This window comes from Brassica rapa, chromosome A01 (assembly GCF_000309985.2).
Source record: "Brassica rapa cultivar Chiifu-401-42 chromosome A01, CAAS_Brap_v3.01, whole genome shotgun sequence".
In the NCBI taxonomy this organism is placed as follows: domain Eukaryota; kingdom Viridiplantae; phylum Streptophyta; class Magnoliopsida; order Brassicales; family Brassicaceae; genus Brassica; species Brassica rapa.
The window spans coordinates 20,166,121-20,183,536 of NC_024795.2; the positions used below are offsets into that span (position 1 = coordinate 20,166,121).

A 17,416-nucleotide genomic window follows, 5' to 3' on the forward strand; every position below is an offset into this window, starting at 1 on the left:
TTTGTTAATATGTTTTGAGTCATCCTATAATTTACATTTATAAAATAAATAATTATTATACAATTATATATTCTTATTGTAGTTAAATCTATAATTTTAGATATAAGTTGGATTAGTCGAGTTACTCATGTTGTGAGTGTACATTGAGTTACATATATTCTTTCAAATTCAAAATGAAGTATAATTATTTTTATTATAATTAAGTAATATCAAATTAATTTTATGTATCATTTAAATGTGCATGTAGTTTCATAATATTTATCAAGTTATATGTTAATTAAAAAAAAAATATCAGAAAATAAAGCGATGATCGATATGTAGTTACATACATAAGTTACAAAAATAATACATTTTTGGAAGCTCATGAACACATATCAATATTTACAATAATTAAAAATATTTTATAAATTCTAAATAAGTTTATGCATTAGATTTACTAAATGGTAAAGTGAAATTAATTTTAAATAATCTTAAAAATAAGAATTCTTTTTTGCTTTGGTATTTTAATAATAGTCATATTAAGTTCCACAAAGATGAAAACATAAAATTTAAAAGGAAATTTAATATTATGAAAAAAAAAATTTTAATAATGATAAAATATAATATATCTACCTGCTTAAGCTATATAGGGTTGTGTTATTTTAAAATATTTTGTAATTATTTGATCAAAAGATGTTTATTGTTAATTTTTTTTACTCTTTTTAATATCTCCTAAAAATAAGCAGTTTAAAAACAATTGTGTGATTGTATTTTAAAATCATATTATATAAGTAAAATATAATTTATAGATTGTTTGTGCTGTAATTGAAATATATAATAGTCAACTAAATATGTGAAAAATAAATAAAACATTTCAATAATACCAATTGTAAACTATTTTTTGTCAATTAAACATATATCAGTTTATGTTACTTAATTATTTTATGTAATCATATAAGAAAATAAATAGACATATAAAAAATATTTCTATTACTTTGAAAATATATATTTTTTGTATTGATTAAAATTATGTTTTAAAAAAATATTTATTTTTCTAATATCAAGATTATGTGCGTGAATGTTGTTTTATGAAATCACATTATATGCAAATATTTATTTTCATCTAAGAAAATATAGATATAAAGAAATATTTTATTACTTCAAAACTATATTTTATGTTATTGAAAAATATTTTTTAAATGGAATATTTCTATTTTGTGAACTTTCCTTTTTAATGAAATCATATTATATATACATATATTTTCGTTTTAAATTTGTTTTTAAAACCTTATAATGTTTCCTTTTTTATTATATATCATATTTGGAAATTTTTAAAAAGGAAAATATATAAAATATTCAATAATAGTATTTAAATGTAATATTTTTAATTCATTAAGGATATCAGTGTAATCAACCATCGTGAGAATTAACGTGAACGCGACACATAAGAAACTGACTTCTCAAATAATATTAAAGAAAATTAAGATGTATTGTGCTTAGAATGAAATATAAAATAAACTATAGTGTTTGATTCCAAATTACGTAAATTAATATAACGATAATATTCTACAGTCTCATGCATATATAAATTTTACAAAAGAACTAAATTAACAATTGGTTAATATTTTATTTTTATTTGTTAATATGTTTTGAGTCATCCTATAATTTACATTTATAAAATAAATAATTATTATACAATTATATATTCTTATTGTAGTTAAATCTATGATTTTAGATATAAGTTGGATTAGTCCAGTTACTCATGTTGTGAGTGTACATTGAGTTACATATATTCTTTCAAATTCAAAATGAAGTATAATTATTTTTATTATAATTAAGTAATATCAAATTAATTTTATGTATCATTTAAATGTGCATGTAGTTTCATAATATTTATCAAGTTATATGTTAATTAAAAAAAAATATCAGAAAATAAAGCGATGATCGATATGTAGTTACATACATAAGTTACAAAAATAATACATTTTTGGAAGCTCATGAACACATATCAATATTTACAATAATTAAAAATATGTTATAAATTCTAAATAAGTTTATGCATTAGATTTACTAAATGGTAAAGTGAAATTAATTTTAAATAATCTTAAAAATAAGAGTTCATATTTGCTTTGGTATTTTAATAATAATCATATTAAGTTCCACAAAGATGAAAACATAAAATTTAAAAGGAAATTTAATATTATGAAAAAAAATTTTTTTAATAATGATAAAATATAATATATCTACCTGCTTAAGCTATATAGGGTTGTGTTATTTTAAAATATTTTGTAATTATTTGATCAAAAGATGTTTATTGTTAATTCTTTTTACTCTTTTTAATATCTCCTAAAAATAAGCAGTTTGAAAACAATTGTGTGATTGTATTTTAAAATCATATTATATAAGTAAAATATAATTTATAGATTGTTTGTGCTGTAATTGAAATATATAATAGTCAACTAAATATGTGAAAAATAAATAAAACATTTCAATAATACCAATTGTAAACTATTTTTTGTCAATTAAACATATATCAGTTTATGTTACTTAATTATTTTATGTAATCATATAAGAAAATAAATAGACATATAAAAAATATTTCTATTACTTTGAATATATATATTTTTTGTATTGATTAAAATTATGTTTTAAAAAAATATTTATTTTTCTAATATCAAGATTATGTGCGTGAATGTTGTTTTATGAAATCACATTATATGCAAATATTTATTTTCATCTAAGAAAATATAGATATAAAGAAATATTTTATTACTTCAAAACTATATTTTATGTTATTGAAAAATATTTTTTAAATGGAATATTTCTATTTTGTGAACTTTCCTTTTTAATGAAATCATATTATATATACATATATTTTCGTTTTAAATTTGTTTTTAAAACCTTATAATGTTTCCTTTTTTATTATATATCATATTTGGAAATTTTTAAAAAGGAAAATATATAAAATATTCAATAATAGTATTTAAATGTAATATTTTTAATTCATTAAGGATATCAGTGTAATCAACCATCGTGAGAATTAACGTGAACGCGACACATAAGAAACTGACTTCTCAAATAATATTAAAGAGATAGTAGCACTAATCATAGAAATAACAATTAATATGTGCAATGTAATTAAATGCTTTCAGGTTAGATTTAACTTTGGCTGTAAAAAATTTCTTTTTTTGTTTGATTAATTTTACATTCCACTAAAAAAGTAAGAATTAGACATGTGAAATTTGGTTTTGAACCAGGTGATGGTGGTTTAATAGTATGTGGGTTTTCAATTTCTAAGTAACTTGATTCGAAGGCATTCCACTACATAAATTATCATTAAGATTATATAACTATTCTCATAATTACATTTATACTATCGAGTATCGTGCCATCTCCTAAGATGGTTGCTATTTGGGAACCTCGAAATCACCTCCAATGTGGTGGTCAATGAAAATTACGCTTCCGACGGAGGGAAAGGGATGGTGGATCGAGACCACCTACAGAAAGACATCTCTATTGAAATTTATTTTAGGAATCACTACACCAGATGCTTAACGACATTAATGATCTAGCGTTGGGAAAATATGAACAAATGATTATTAGCAAATAGATTGGTTCAGGTAAGTAAATTAGATTCTAAATTAAGTAGGAGTGTTCAACTCAGATTTGAGTTCAGTTTCGGTTTGGTTTTTCTATATATAATAATTAGATACCATATTAATACTATACTTTGTTTCGGTTTGATTTGGTTCGGTTTGTATACTATTGGTTTTTTATTTATTCAGTTTTATAACCAAAACCATAACTATATTTATCTTTTATAAAAAAATTAGTTTATATGATTAGAAATAAGTTTTTAAAACATAAATATATATTCCGTACTCAAATTTAAATAGAATATTTTATGTTTTTATTTACTTATTAAATTTAAAAAATAATAATATCATTATATTATTAAATAAATTTATTTAGCTCAAATATTTACCAATAACAAAATAAAAAATAATATTTTATTTAATTTGATCAAAATGAGAAAGATAAAATAACCTTTTTTAACTTTTAACTTAAAACAAAACAAATAGATATTAAAATCAATGTTTAAAAAATGAATATCATATTAATAAAAAAAATTATGTATCTATTATTAATTGTATTATAAAATGAGAAATCGCACTCAACGAAAAAAAATATTTTAGTAATAACCATAGTAACTCATGGCCAGAATATTATACATATTATTGACTAATGTGACGAAAATACCTTCTGCTTTATGCTTTTTGTTCAAGCTCACTTGTGTGTTTTATTAGAAAGAAGAGAATACAGAAGAGGCGTGAAGCCACATCCAATTTTTTATAAACACTTAGGATATCGATTTCTAGGAGGTGTGAAAGGATGGTTTTTGGGTAGGGTTTCCATTGTTTTTTTGGTGGTTGGGAAGAGTATTAATCGACGATATATTTGAAGTTAGGGTTTGAACAGGTGAAGTCGGTGTATGGTGGTTGTGTCAAGGATACAACAAAGGCCAACATCGGGTAAGAAATTTACTCCTTTAAGCTTATGAACTTCTTTGTGCGACAACAGATGACGATGACAGTGCTGGGATTTAAGCCGTAAATAAAATTAAAGATTATTTGCAGACCTGGTGGGTAGGTGCGTCATACAATGAGCCCAAGGACCATTTTCGTCAAGTGTTTCCGGTGAAACAGAAGTAAAGGGGGTAAATCAATTACTGATAAGATTTTCGCTACAATTAATTGTAGAATACAATGTAATTGTTAGGTATAGAGGTAGTGTAAATGATTGCCGGAAATATGAGGCGTGTTCAAGACCACCGAGTTGAGACTCGGTTTCCCGGATCCGAGTCACCCAAGTGAGCATCCAAATGATTATGATCCTTCTTGTTGATCTTGAATTGATTTTGTTTCATCCTCTTCGTTTTTAATAATAGCACATCTCACTTGTAGCAACAAAAGTTTTGATTTTTAAGCTATACAGGTCCATTTATTACTTGTCGATTACTAAGTGACAACAAAAAGTTTATTTTTATGCTTGTGGCTTGATTTTTATGCTTGTGGCTTTATGCTTGTGGCTTGTTGTACACATGTACACCTTTTTGTACATGTGGATATGTTAAATGATGTACACATATATATAGCATTAAAACAGTATACATGTGGAAATTTTAAACAAAATGAGAATACACGATTCTACGATACATTGCCTTAGTAATATACAATGTACACATGTAAACATTGTACACATACAAGTTATTTTTTATACACTTTTTGACGAGTACACGTGAACATCGAAAATGAACCAATATATGTGAATAGGTTGTACACATATAGGTGGATTGGTGGTTGTTTAGTAAATACAATGTATACATCGAAAATGAACCAATATATGTGAAGAAGTTGTACATATGTGAAGAGGTTGTACACATGTACACCCTTTTGTACATGTGGATATGTAAAGCGATGTACATATATATAGCATTAAAATATTGCACATGTGGAAATTTTAAATAAAATGAGAATACATGATTCTACGATACGTTTCCTTAGTAATATACAATGTACACATATAGGTTATATACAACATGGATTAGTGGTTGCTTAGTAATATACAATGTGTAAATTGAAAATGAACCAATATATGTGAAGAGGTTGTACACATGTACATCCTTTTGTACATGTAGATATGTAAAATGATGTACATATATAATATTAAGACATTGTGTGAAAATTTTAAACAAAGTGAGAATACATGATTCTACGATACGTTGCCTTAGTAATATACATTATACACATGTAAGCATTGTACACATATATGTTATTTTTGTGTACACTTTTTGACGAGTACACGTCTACATCAAAAATGAACCAATATATGTGAAGAGTTTCTACACATATCGGTGGATTGTTAGTTGCTTAGTAGTATATAATGTACATATGTTGTCTTTGTACACATGTACATCTATTACATGTTGTACATTTAATGAGTGGCATTTTAGTACATATATCTTCGTGTTTCCCATATTTTTTTAGGGTTTCCTGTAACAAACATTGCGGCCGCCATTGATTTCTTTCATGCATTTTCATTTTTTTCGTTTACGTGTAGATTACACTTCAAGATTGTTTATTTATCACTTCTAAACTGATTTCTAACTTTAGATTTTGAAATTTAGTGAAATTTGGCCATTGTTGCTCGAGCTTCATTGTGCAACTGAAGAGATGACCACCATAGCCGATCTCGAGCATCACTACCACCACGAGCTACTGTCTGAGTGTAATGGAGATTAGAAAGAAAAAAAATCTGGTTTGGTCTAAAATTGGGTCCAACAAAATTATTGAAATTTAAAATTCAAAACCTTAACTAGAAAGTCCAACTAGCTGTGAGAAAAGAAACCAGATTCAAAAAGAAAACGAACCAAGTCACATCTCACCAACCCCAAATTAGCAGAAACTGTCCCAGTAGCAGAAACTGACATATCTTGTAATAAAAACTTGGAAACTGCCCTGCAGTGTAAAACACTCATGTTAGGTATAGGGGTAGTGTAAATGATTGCCGAAAATATGAGGCGGCGTCTCGAAAGTTATAAGTGTTGCATGGATACTATTCATGAATTACATTATAAATAATATAGTACACTTGAATTGGTATATAGTCAGACATCTGTGTTATCTAATACTTCTAGGTTGTTTAGGGCATGATTAATGGGAAGAACCTTGTATGGAGTTTCTAATTGATATAAGGATAATTTTGTTAATCTAAATGAAATAAATAAAAAAAATTAATTCTTTGTAAGAAAACTGACCAATAACAAAACTACAGTTGGTTTTTTAAGTATAAGGTGTGTTTCTTATAATGTTGTTTAAAGAAACTATTCTAACACTTTCTTTTCATTTTTAGTACTTTTTAGTGTTTTTAAGGGGAAGAAACGCATTTAAGAAACTGCGTTAAACATGGTCTTAGTAAGCTATTTTTGTGTACTGTTGTTTTGCAGGTCCATATTATATACTAGCATACACATCCCTTATATATTAATTGAGTAACATTTGAAAAGATGTAACCTTAATTTTGTATTAATTAAAAGAGGCCCCAATGCATAGGTGGCATTCAATTAGGTAGTCAATTACATTCAATTGAAAAATAAGTAGGTCCACATTCGATTTTTATATGTTGTTAGATACATAAGTTGGTCAAACTATATGATATAATGATATGATATGATATTTTCTTTCCTTAAATAAAACCTACGGAATTACCATAAATGACTAATATATATATGACAATTAATGAGTTTAATAATAAAGATTTGATAACAATGTATATCTCCTCCATCATTTTTTGTTTAATTTTATATTATTAAAATAAATTAAACAATCAAATTAGCTATAAAAATAAAATTTAGATTTTTTCGTATATGTTATATTTTGAATTTTTAAAAACGACAATAAATGACTAAAACTATTAAAATTATTATGTTAAAAATTAATGATCAATGGTTTAACATTTTTATTATAAGAAGATACACATGATTTTAAAACCATATGAGTAAAAAATATCATTTAATAATAAAATAAATATATATATATATATATATATTAAACACTATATACCATAAGATTACATAAATATTTTAATATTAAAACTTTCAATGAATTTTCAAGAACATTTATAAATTATAAACTTATTAAAGATTTCAGATTAAAAATTTTGTTATCGATGATTTAAATATTTTGTTATAAAACGATATGAACGATCATAGAACCGTATGATTATAAATTCTTATTTAATATATAACTATACAAAATATACTATTCCTAGAAAAATAGGTTGGTCCATCTTAACTTATATTACACTTTTTATTAAACTAACTATCGAATTGATAAATAACGTACCAAAAAATGTTTTGCACTTTCCTTAAATAAAAGCTACGAAATTACCTAATATGATTAACGTATATGTGAAAATTAATTATAATTAATAATAAATATTTGATAACAATTTTTGTATCTTAGTTCTTTTTTTAATTTTATATTATTAAAATATATTTAAAAATCACATTAAATATATAATAAAAACATTTATAATTTTTCTTATATGTTATATTTTGAATTTTTCGAAACGTCTATAAATTATTAGAAATTTAAAGATCCCCACTCTGAAAATTTTGTGATAAATAGATTATTTTTTTGTCATAATAAGTTACAAATGATCATAAAATTGTATTAATATGAACTTTTATTTAATATTATAAGAAGATACACATTATTTTAAAACCATATGAGTAAAAAATATCATTTAATAATAAAACATATATATTTATATATATATATATATAGATTATACTATATACCATAAGATTACATAAATATTTTAATATTAAAACTTTCAATGAATTTTCAAAAACATTTATAAATTATAAACTTATTAAAGATTTCACATTGAAAATTTTGTTATCGATGATTTAAATATTCAGTTATAAAATGATATGAATGATCATAGAACTGTATGATTATAAATTCTCATTTAATAAATGACTATATCCCTTATATATTAATTGAGGAACATTTGAAAAGATGTAACCTTAATTTTGTATTAATTAAAAGATGCCCCAATGCATAGGTGGCATTCAATTAGGTAGTCAATTACATTCAATTAAAAAATAAGTAGGTCCACATTCGATTTTTATATGTTGTTAGATACATAAGTTGGTCAAACTATATGATATAATGATATGATATGATATTTTCTTTCCTTAAATAAAACCTACGGAATTACCATAAATGACTAATATATATATGACAATTAATGAGTTTAATAATAAAGATTTGATAACAATGTATATCTCCTCCATTATTTTTTGTTTAATTTTATATTATTAAAATAAATTAAACAATCAAATTAGCTATAAAAATAAAATTTAGATTTTTTCGTATATGTTATATTTTGAATTTTTAAAAACGACAATAAATGACTAAAACTATTAAAATTATTATGTTAAAAATTAATGATCAATGGTTTAACATTTTTATTATAAGAAGATACACATGATTTTAAAACCATATGAGTAAAAAATATCATTTAATAATAAAATAAATAAATATATATATATATATTAAACACTATATACCATAAGATTACATAAATATTTTAATATTAAAACTTTCAATGAATTTTCAAGAACATTTATAAATTATAAACTTATTAAAGATTTCAGATTGAAAATTTTGTTATCGATGATTTAAATATTTTGTTATAAAACGATATGAACGATCATAGAACCGTATGATTATAAATTCTTATTTAATATATAACTATACAAAATATACTATTCCTAGAAAAATAGGTTGGTCCATCTTAACTTATATTACACTTTTTATTAAACTAACTATCGAATTGATAAATAACGTACCAAAAAATGTTTTGCACTTTCCTTAAATAAAAGCTACGAAATTACCTAATATGATTAACGTATATGTGAAAATTAATTATAATAATAATAAATATTTGATAACAATTTTTGTATCTTAGTTCTTTTTTTAATTTTATATTATTAAAATATATTTAAAAATCACATTAAATATATAATAAAAACATTTATAATTTTTCTTATATGTTATATTTTGAATTTTTCAAAACGTCTATAAATTATTAGAAATTTGAAGATCCCCACTCTGAAAATTTTGTGATCAATAGATTATTTTTTTTGTCATAATAAGTTACAAATGATCATAAAATTGTATTAATATGAACTTTTATTTAATATTATAAGAAGATACACATTATTTTAAAACCATATGAGTAAAAAATATCATTTAATAATAAAACATATATTTATATATATATATATATATATATATATTATACTATATACCATAAGATTACATAAATATTTTAATATTAAAACTTTCAATGAATTTTCAAAAACATTTATAAATTATAAACTTATTAAAGATTTCACATTGAAAATTTTGTTATCGATGATTTAAATATTCAGTTATAAAATGATATGAATGATCATAGAACTGTATGATTATAAATTCTCATTTAATAAATGACTATATAAAATATACTATTCTTAGAAAAATAGGTTGGTCCATCTTGACTTACATTATATTTTTTATTAAACTAACTATCGAATTGATAAATAATCTACCAAATTTTTTTTTGCACTTTCCGTAATTAGAAGCTACGAAATTACCTAATATGATTAACGTATATATGAAAATTAATTATTATGAATAATAAATATTTGATAATAATTTTGGTATCTTAGTTCTTTTTTTTAATTTTATATTATTGAAAGATATTAAAAAATCACATTAAATATATAATAAAAACATTTATATTTTTTTTATATGTTATAGTTGAATTTTTCAAAACGTCTACATATTATTAGAAATTTGAATATTCCCACTCTGGAAATTTTGTGATCAATAGATTATTTTTTTGTTATAATAAGTTACAAATGATCATAAAATATAACGCATATTAATTTTTATTTAATAAATATTCAAACTAAATAATATATATATATATAAACACTAATGATTTAAAGCAACAAGATTGACTGATCAATTTAGTCGTCCAGTTGAAATCTTTCAAAAGTATGTGAAAGACTAAAATCAAAGTAAATATGGATTTAGAATAGTAGTTATATTTTACTAACCAAATACCAAAAAAATCGAACCGAACCGAAACCAACCCGATATCCGGATTGAACACCCGTAATTCAAATGAAGCCAAACTATTGTTTCATTCTCCAAAATATAATAAAAATAATAATTTAATTCCGCGCAAGGCGCGGGTCTTATCCTAGTACAAAGTTATAAGATAGATGCAACTGCCAATATCTAATATATGTTAAGTGCAAATTTGATATACTATTATTAATATAGTATAGTTTGTGCATACTGTGTTACTGTGTTAGTGGAGATATGTTGGAATCCAAAATAGGCACCAAAAAGAGGGGAGCCGGAAGTTGGTGTTGCATATTAAAGCGGTTCAATTTGGTGAAATGTAAGGGTCACATAATTCCAATCATGACATTTCATTTAATGTATATGTTAAAAAAGGAGAAAGCATTCGTACACAACTATTTTTACATCAGCCCCATCATACTATTTACGAATGTAGAACAATGTCGGTTGGCTATGATAATTTGGGTGGACTATACTATTTTGATATAGAGTAGTATGTCATATTTTTATATAACTATGGTTTCAGTTTGTCCACTTAAATTACACCTATTGCCAAAATTGACTCTTAAGAAAATTTATTTATAAGTCAAGGAAAGAGAAGACATATTTTCACATCGGGATAATCATACTTTTTATGGGCGCATATTGTATAGACTACCGTGATTTGTATACCTAATTGTTTAAAACATGTAAAACACTCAATCGTCATTGCAACATCATTCATACCTTTTCAAATAATTGGAACCCTTATTTAGCACGGTCCCAAACAACTATCTATCTTAATCGCCTTCTTAAGCATGAGTACATACATGCATTTTTATATTACGTTCCTATGGAAACCTTGTTTCCCCCCTCAAAAGGCCAATGGTTCATCCCCAAAATGTCTTGTGCCCACTGTTGGGGTCAAAATCGGTCACGACGGAATCAATGTCTGAAAGTCCGTAAAAATCAGCATAAACGTTTTTACGAAAAGTAATCTTCGTAAAGATATCTTCCACTAAATACCGATTGTCCAAAGGCAACGGACATGTATCCAAATCGGCCGCGGACAAACTCAAGCTCGATTGATACGCGGCGACCAAGCATGCACACAGCTCGGTCGCTACGTAGCGACCGAGCGTCCGTCCCGCTCGGTCGCTACGTCCATCTCGCTCGGTCGCTACGTAGCGACCGAGCCTGAGCCAAGCTCGGTCGCTACGTAGCGAGCGTCCGTCCCGCTCGGTTGCTACGTAGCGATAGCGACCGAGCGTCCGTCTCCCTCGGTCGCTACGTAGCGACCGAGCCCGAGCCAAGCTCGGTCGCTACGTAGCAACCGGGCTCGAGCCAAAGTTCGGTCGCTGCGTAGTGACCGAGCTCTTCCGAACATCGGTACGACATCAGTACATGCATTCTCGTCAAACCTTCAAATGTTATCTCCCGAAGACCGTAGCGAGCTCAGTCTATGTTTTCCGCTATTCTAAATCATCGATCAAACTTCGCGGATTAGAAACCGCGGAAAGTTCTTTCTCTGTCGAAAGAAATCGTAGTAAACGCTTCGAGTCGGAAGACGGCCCAAAGGGACCTAAAACACGACTCGAGGCCCATCCTGCGATTTCTTAACCAAAAGCCCGTAAACCACAGCACGGTTTACGCTTGGTCCACAAGGAAGGATAAATGTCAAGTTTCCGCGGATAAATACGGAAGTTTTGAAGATAATTGTGAAAATCGGGAAAAATGGAATATCTCCATTTTTATGCTATGACGGCTTAAGGGCAGAAGAGTAAAAGCGTAAACCGACCTTGGAGCTAGTATATAAGGAGTCTTAGGCGAGGAGCATGGGGGAGGACTTTTAGACTCAGAATTCTTTGCACTTAGAAACTTTAGGCTTTATTCTCGACAAGTTCGGTTTCTATGACTGGCACTCAATTACTAGACGAACTCGCCCAGGCAGTTCGATCTCTTGTCCAGCTCTATCAATTGAACTACGTTCGGCTTGATACTCGAAAGGGGTACGTAGGCAGCCTTTAACAAGGTTCAGTCCGAAATCAATCTAAGCCTTTTAGATATCTTTTTCGTCCTTTGTTATCGAGCTGCGACTCAACTAGGATTAGGGTTTTATGTTGCTAGAATTTGGTAACTCGCTGACGGCCCATGCGGCCAAAGCCTTTGTATTCTCTTGTAATGATCGCAACGCTCTTACGCGAATTCGAAATAAGATTTACTTTCTTTGTAAATTCGTTTTATCATGTTTTCTCATATTTTTCGCATTTGTTTGGTTACTTGTCGTTGGCTCTCACAGAGATCCGGGTCCTCTGGGAAATTAGAGTTTTCCTAGTTTTCTTATTTAAACGGAAATCGACAGTGCGAATTTCGGTTCCCACAGTTTGGTGCTAGAAGGAGGGGGGGGGGTTACGGATTACTCTTACTCATGGCCACAAAACGCTTGATCGGAACAATGTCTGGATATATGAAAGACAAACTCGCAGCACTGACTGCTCCTATGGTTAACGCTTACGCAAACGCCGCATTGTTCAATAAAATCGAAAACTTATTCGCGACCTTCCGCCACAGGAAGAGCACTAAAACATGCCCGCGATTTCTCTTTCTAAACATAAAGGGAAACGATAAATCTTATCAAACCCCGTAAGTTTGGTTCATTACCTAACAAAATAAATCTCGATGCGTAAGGGTTTTACCAAAACACGTTTTCCGAAAATATTTCGGAAGGATAAAACTTGTTCTTCCAAAAACCGCTGAAAAACCCCTAGGTTAATCGCGGAAAAAGGAAACACAACAAAACGATTACACAGCTCGGTCGCTACGTAGCGACCAAGCATACCCACAGCTCGGTCGCTATGTAGCGACCGAGCACGCACATTGCTCGGTCGCTACGTAGCGACCGAGCACGCACACGCTGCTCGGTCGCTACGTAGCGACCGAGCACACACACGGCTCGGTCGCTACGTAGCGACCGAGCACGCACACTGCTCGGTCGCTACGTAGCGACCGAGCATGCACACGGCTCGGTCGCTACGTAGCGACCGAGCATACACACTGCTCGGTCGCTACGTAGCGACCGAGCACACACACTGCTCGGTCGCTACGTAGTGACCGAGCTCAAGCCAACTCTCCACTCGCTACATAGCGACCTATAAGGCCTCAGAAAGGTCCTCCTTTGGGTTCTCTTTTGAATCCTCATCGAAACGCTTTTCGTTTCGTCTCAATCGGAGTTTACGTTGAGATTTTATGACGAAAACAAGTAGGACTCTTCTCGGCTTGCTTCCACTCGCTACGTAGCGACCTGTCAGACTGTCAGTCGCTACGTAGCGACTTGTAAGGCCTCAGTAAGGTCCTACTTTGGGTTCTCTTTTGAATCCTCGTCGAAACACTTTTCGTTTCGTCTCAATCGGAGTTTCCGTTGAGATTTTACGACGAAAACAAGTAGGACTCTTCTCGGCTTGCTTCCACTCGCTACGTAGCGACCTGTCAGACTGTCAGTCGCTACGTAGCGACCTGTAAGGCCTCAGAAAGTTCCTCCTTTGGGTTGTCTTTTGAATCCTCGTCGAAACGCTTTTCGTTTCGTCTTAATCGGAGTTTCCGTTGAGATTTTACGACGAAAACAAGTAGGACTCTTCTCGGCTTGCTTCCACTCGCTACGTAGCGACCTGTCAAACTGTCAGTCGCTACGTAGCGACCTGTAAGGCCTCAGAAAGGTCCTCCTTTGGGTTGTCTTTTGAATCCTCATCGAAACACTTTTCGTTTCGTCTCAATCGGAGTTTCCGTTGAGATTTTATGAAGAAAACAAGTAGGACGCTTCTCGGCTTGCTTCCACTCGCTACGTAGCGACCTGTCAGACTGTCAGTCGCTACGTAGCGACCTGTAAGGCCTCAGAGAGGTCCTCCTTTAGGTTGTCTTTTGAATCCTCGTCGAAACGCTTTTCGTTTCGTCTCAATCGGAGTTTCCGTTGAGATTTTACGACGAAAACAAGTAGGACTCTTCTCGGCTTGCTTCCACTCGCTACATAGCGACCTGTCAGACTGTCAGTCGCTACGCAGCGACCTGTAAGGCCTCAAAAAGCTCCTCCTTTGTGTTTTCCTTCGAATCCTGATCAAAACGCTTTTCGTTTCGTCTCAATCGGAGTTTCCATCGAGATTTTACGACAAAAACAAATAAGACTCGTCTAAACTCATTCGCTTGCTCCTACTCGCCCTTACCTCTAGCTTTGTATTTTCCTTCAAATCTCGATCGAAACGTCTCTTGTTTCTATCGGAGTTACTATTGAAACTTTACGATAAAAAAAAAAATCGCAAAGACTTGTTTTCTCGCATGGATTCAGATTAATCGTATAAAACGGCAACGGTTAACTCAACATCTTAGCCGCCTTAACTATACGATTACGTTGAACCTTTTTACAAAAATCGACGTCTTATCTAAGGAGAAGGTAACAGTCAAGATCGGAAGATAAATATCAAGTTTCAAAGGATAAACACCAATATCGGAAATGGCGAACATACACGAGAAGAGGAAAGGGAAATGAGCAAGCAAAACTGAGAAGAAACAAAACTGCATCTTCGAGAGAACTAAGGTATTTCAGACTTGAAATTTTTGAAATCAGACTTGGAATTTTCGTAGGAAATTACTTTGAGGCTGCCATAGAACTTTAGGGAACGTAAAACCTAGGCGGATAGTCTAGTGAACTAAGTTTTAAGAGATTTTTCCTGTCTCGATATATTGTTCCATAATTGTTCATCCAGATCTTGCAAACCGATCTAAACTCTCCTAAAGTCGAGAAACGATCGCCACGCATATCAAGCTCGCTTCCTAAAGAGAGAGACATGAACGTCATCTTAAAACCGATTCATTTCTGGCAATTTTCTCGGAACCGACATATCCCAAGTCGTCAACTTGGAAACAACCAAATCACAGTCCAAGCGTCGTCTATAAATCGTCCCGAATTATCGATCATTCCAAACATCAGAAGAAGAAACGTACACAACCCTTCAAAGTATCGGTTCAACTGTTTTCTTTCGTAAAAAAAGGGGGGAGTAGGTATGTATACTATACTCGTATACTCTCAAACTTCAAAAACTTATGCAAATCGTCAAGAATAGGCAAACGACAATCTTAATATTCGTCTAAACGCTAGCAACATATCCAGACGATCATGAACATAATCTCAAAAACTATACATCATTTCTTGTCGCAATCATGCGTACAGAAAACTTGTACCAATATCAAACTGAAACTCGACGATTAGCCAAAGTATTGAAGCCTTTTCCGGCTTCAGAAAGCTAGTTTTGTTTTAAAAAAATTTTACGAGAAATCTTCAATCACCAAAGCATTTCTTTCAGTTTCCGTTGTACCAAGTAAGTCACGGAAAAACATCGAAAACATTTGCGACGAAGAAAACTCGAGAATAGATGTAGTATCGTGCACGTTAAAAGGAGCACTTTCCTCCCGATGGTTAGCTAGATCCACCTCTGGATGACCAATTCATTTAAGAAACGAATGTGTCATGCGAATCCTCTCAAAAAACCTATGAAAAACGTTTTGCGACTAGATCGTATTGAAATAAACTTCGGTAACACTCCGTGAGTAACTCCAAGCAACTTTCACCTAAGATCAAAATCACAGCAGGAACGTTTCTTGTAAAACCCGCAGAAACAACGCTACTTTGACATATGTATACATATCAATGATTTACAACCTTCGTAAAACCGGTTATATGATATGATAAATTATCGTATATCCCACAGTCGGAAATCATATGATAAATTTTCCGTAACGAAACTAAGTCCTAACAACCAAACAGTTAACGGAAAATCTAAACTTTTCGAAAATTGACCAAGTTCAATACGCTCCTTCAAGCCCGCAACGTTTTAACCGTAATACGCGGCATGTAAGGAAAAATTCATAACAAAGCTCCTAGAGCTATACGAAACATCCTAAAGAATCCACGAAATAGATCTCGGAAGGCCAACACTTCAAAAAACACTATGAAGGAAAACGCCTTTTCCCATGGACAAATTTACATGACACCTCAGTCATAATTCCTCGATCGCAAATAAAACTATTAGCGTCCAAACAGGAACAACAATTTTGGCTGCGAACATTCGTAGTCAAACAAGAATGTTTCTCAAACGCAGGGCTAAGACTAAACCCTTGCAACATCGCGAAACATCTACAAACCCGCGAACATTTCAAGCCCGAAACGCAGCATACGAAAGAATAACAAATCTTCAGCATCGCGAGACGTCGCAGACGCCTGAAGATTCGTTCTTCGACGAAATTTCCTCCCTCGATAAAAACATTTTCTTGGAAGACCAGACAGTCATACGCACTAACATCTTCTCAAAACATATCCTTCGCGAAGACTCGAAACGGTATTTTTTACCATTAAGCTTGTTGCTGATCACAACAAACTCTCAACGTCCTAAACAGACTTAGCCATCTCGTAGAGATGACTCTCGTACATCCGACACAAGGATAATAGCGCTATAAAAAAAATCCGAAATTTTGGTCCAGCACTTCCGATCTCCGGAGAGATGCTCGATTCCAACCATACAAGTCGTATAAGCCGATAACCTATCGCGGACTTTAAATCGGTATGGAATCAGGATGAAACTGAAACGGGATACGTAAGTCGAATTAGTCATCGCACCCTCTAAAACCAGGAGTAAACCTAGGTCTTGCCCTAAACCCAGCGCACTGGTCTCTAACATCTCTAGGCATAGTATCAGACACCCTGA

The 17,416-nt window shown here is 30.4% G+C and overlaps 2 long non-coding RNA genes across 2 annotated transcripts; one reads left to right on the forward strand and one right to left on the reverse strand.

The window, feature by feature from the left end:
• The first annotated feature begins 2,784 nt into the window (after positions 1-2,784).
• Positions 2,785-4,994, forward strand: LOC117128436. Its single transcript, XR_004451723.1, has 2 exons — positions 2,785-4,511; positions 4,617-4,994. It is a non-coding gene; the product is annotated as an uncharacterized LOC117128436 (long non-coding RNA).
• A 977-nt stretch (positions 4,995-5,971) lies between these two features.
• LOC117128437 lies at positions 5,972-11,761 on the reverse strand. Its single transcript, XR_004451726.1, has 2 exons — positions 10,811-11,761; positions 5,972-7,014 (listed from the first exon to the last, which is right to left on the reverse strand). It is a non-coding gene; the product is annotated as an uncharacterized LOC117128437 (long non-coding RNA).
• Positions 11,762-17,416: the final 5,655 nt, after the last annotated feature.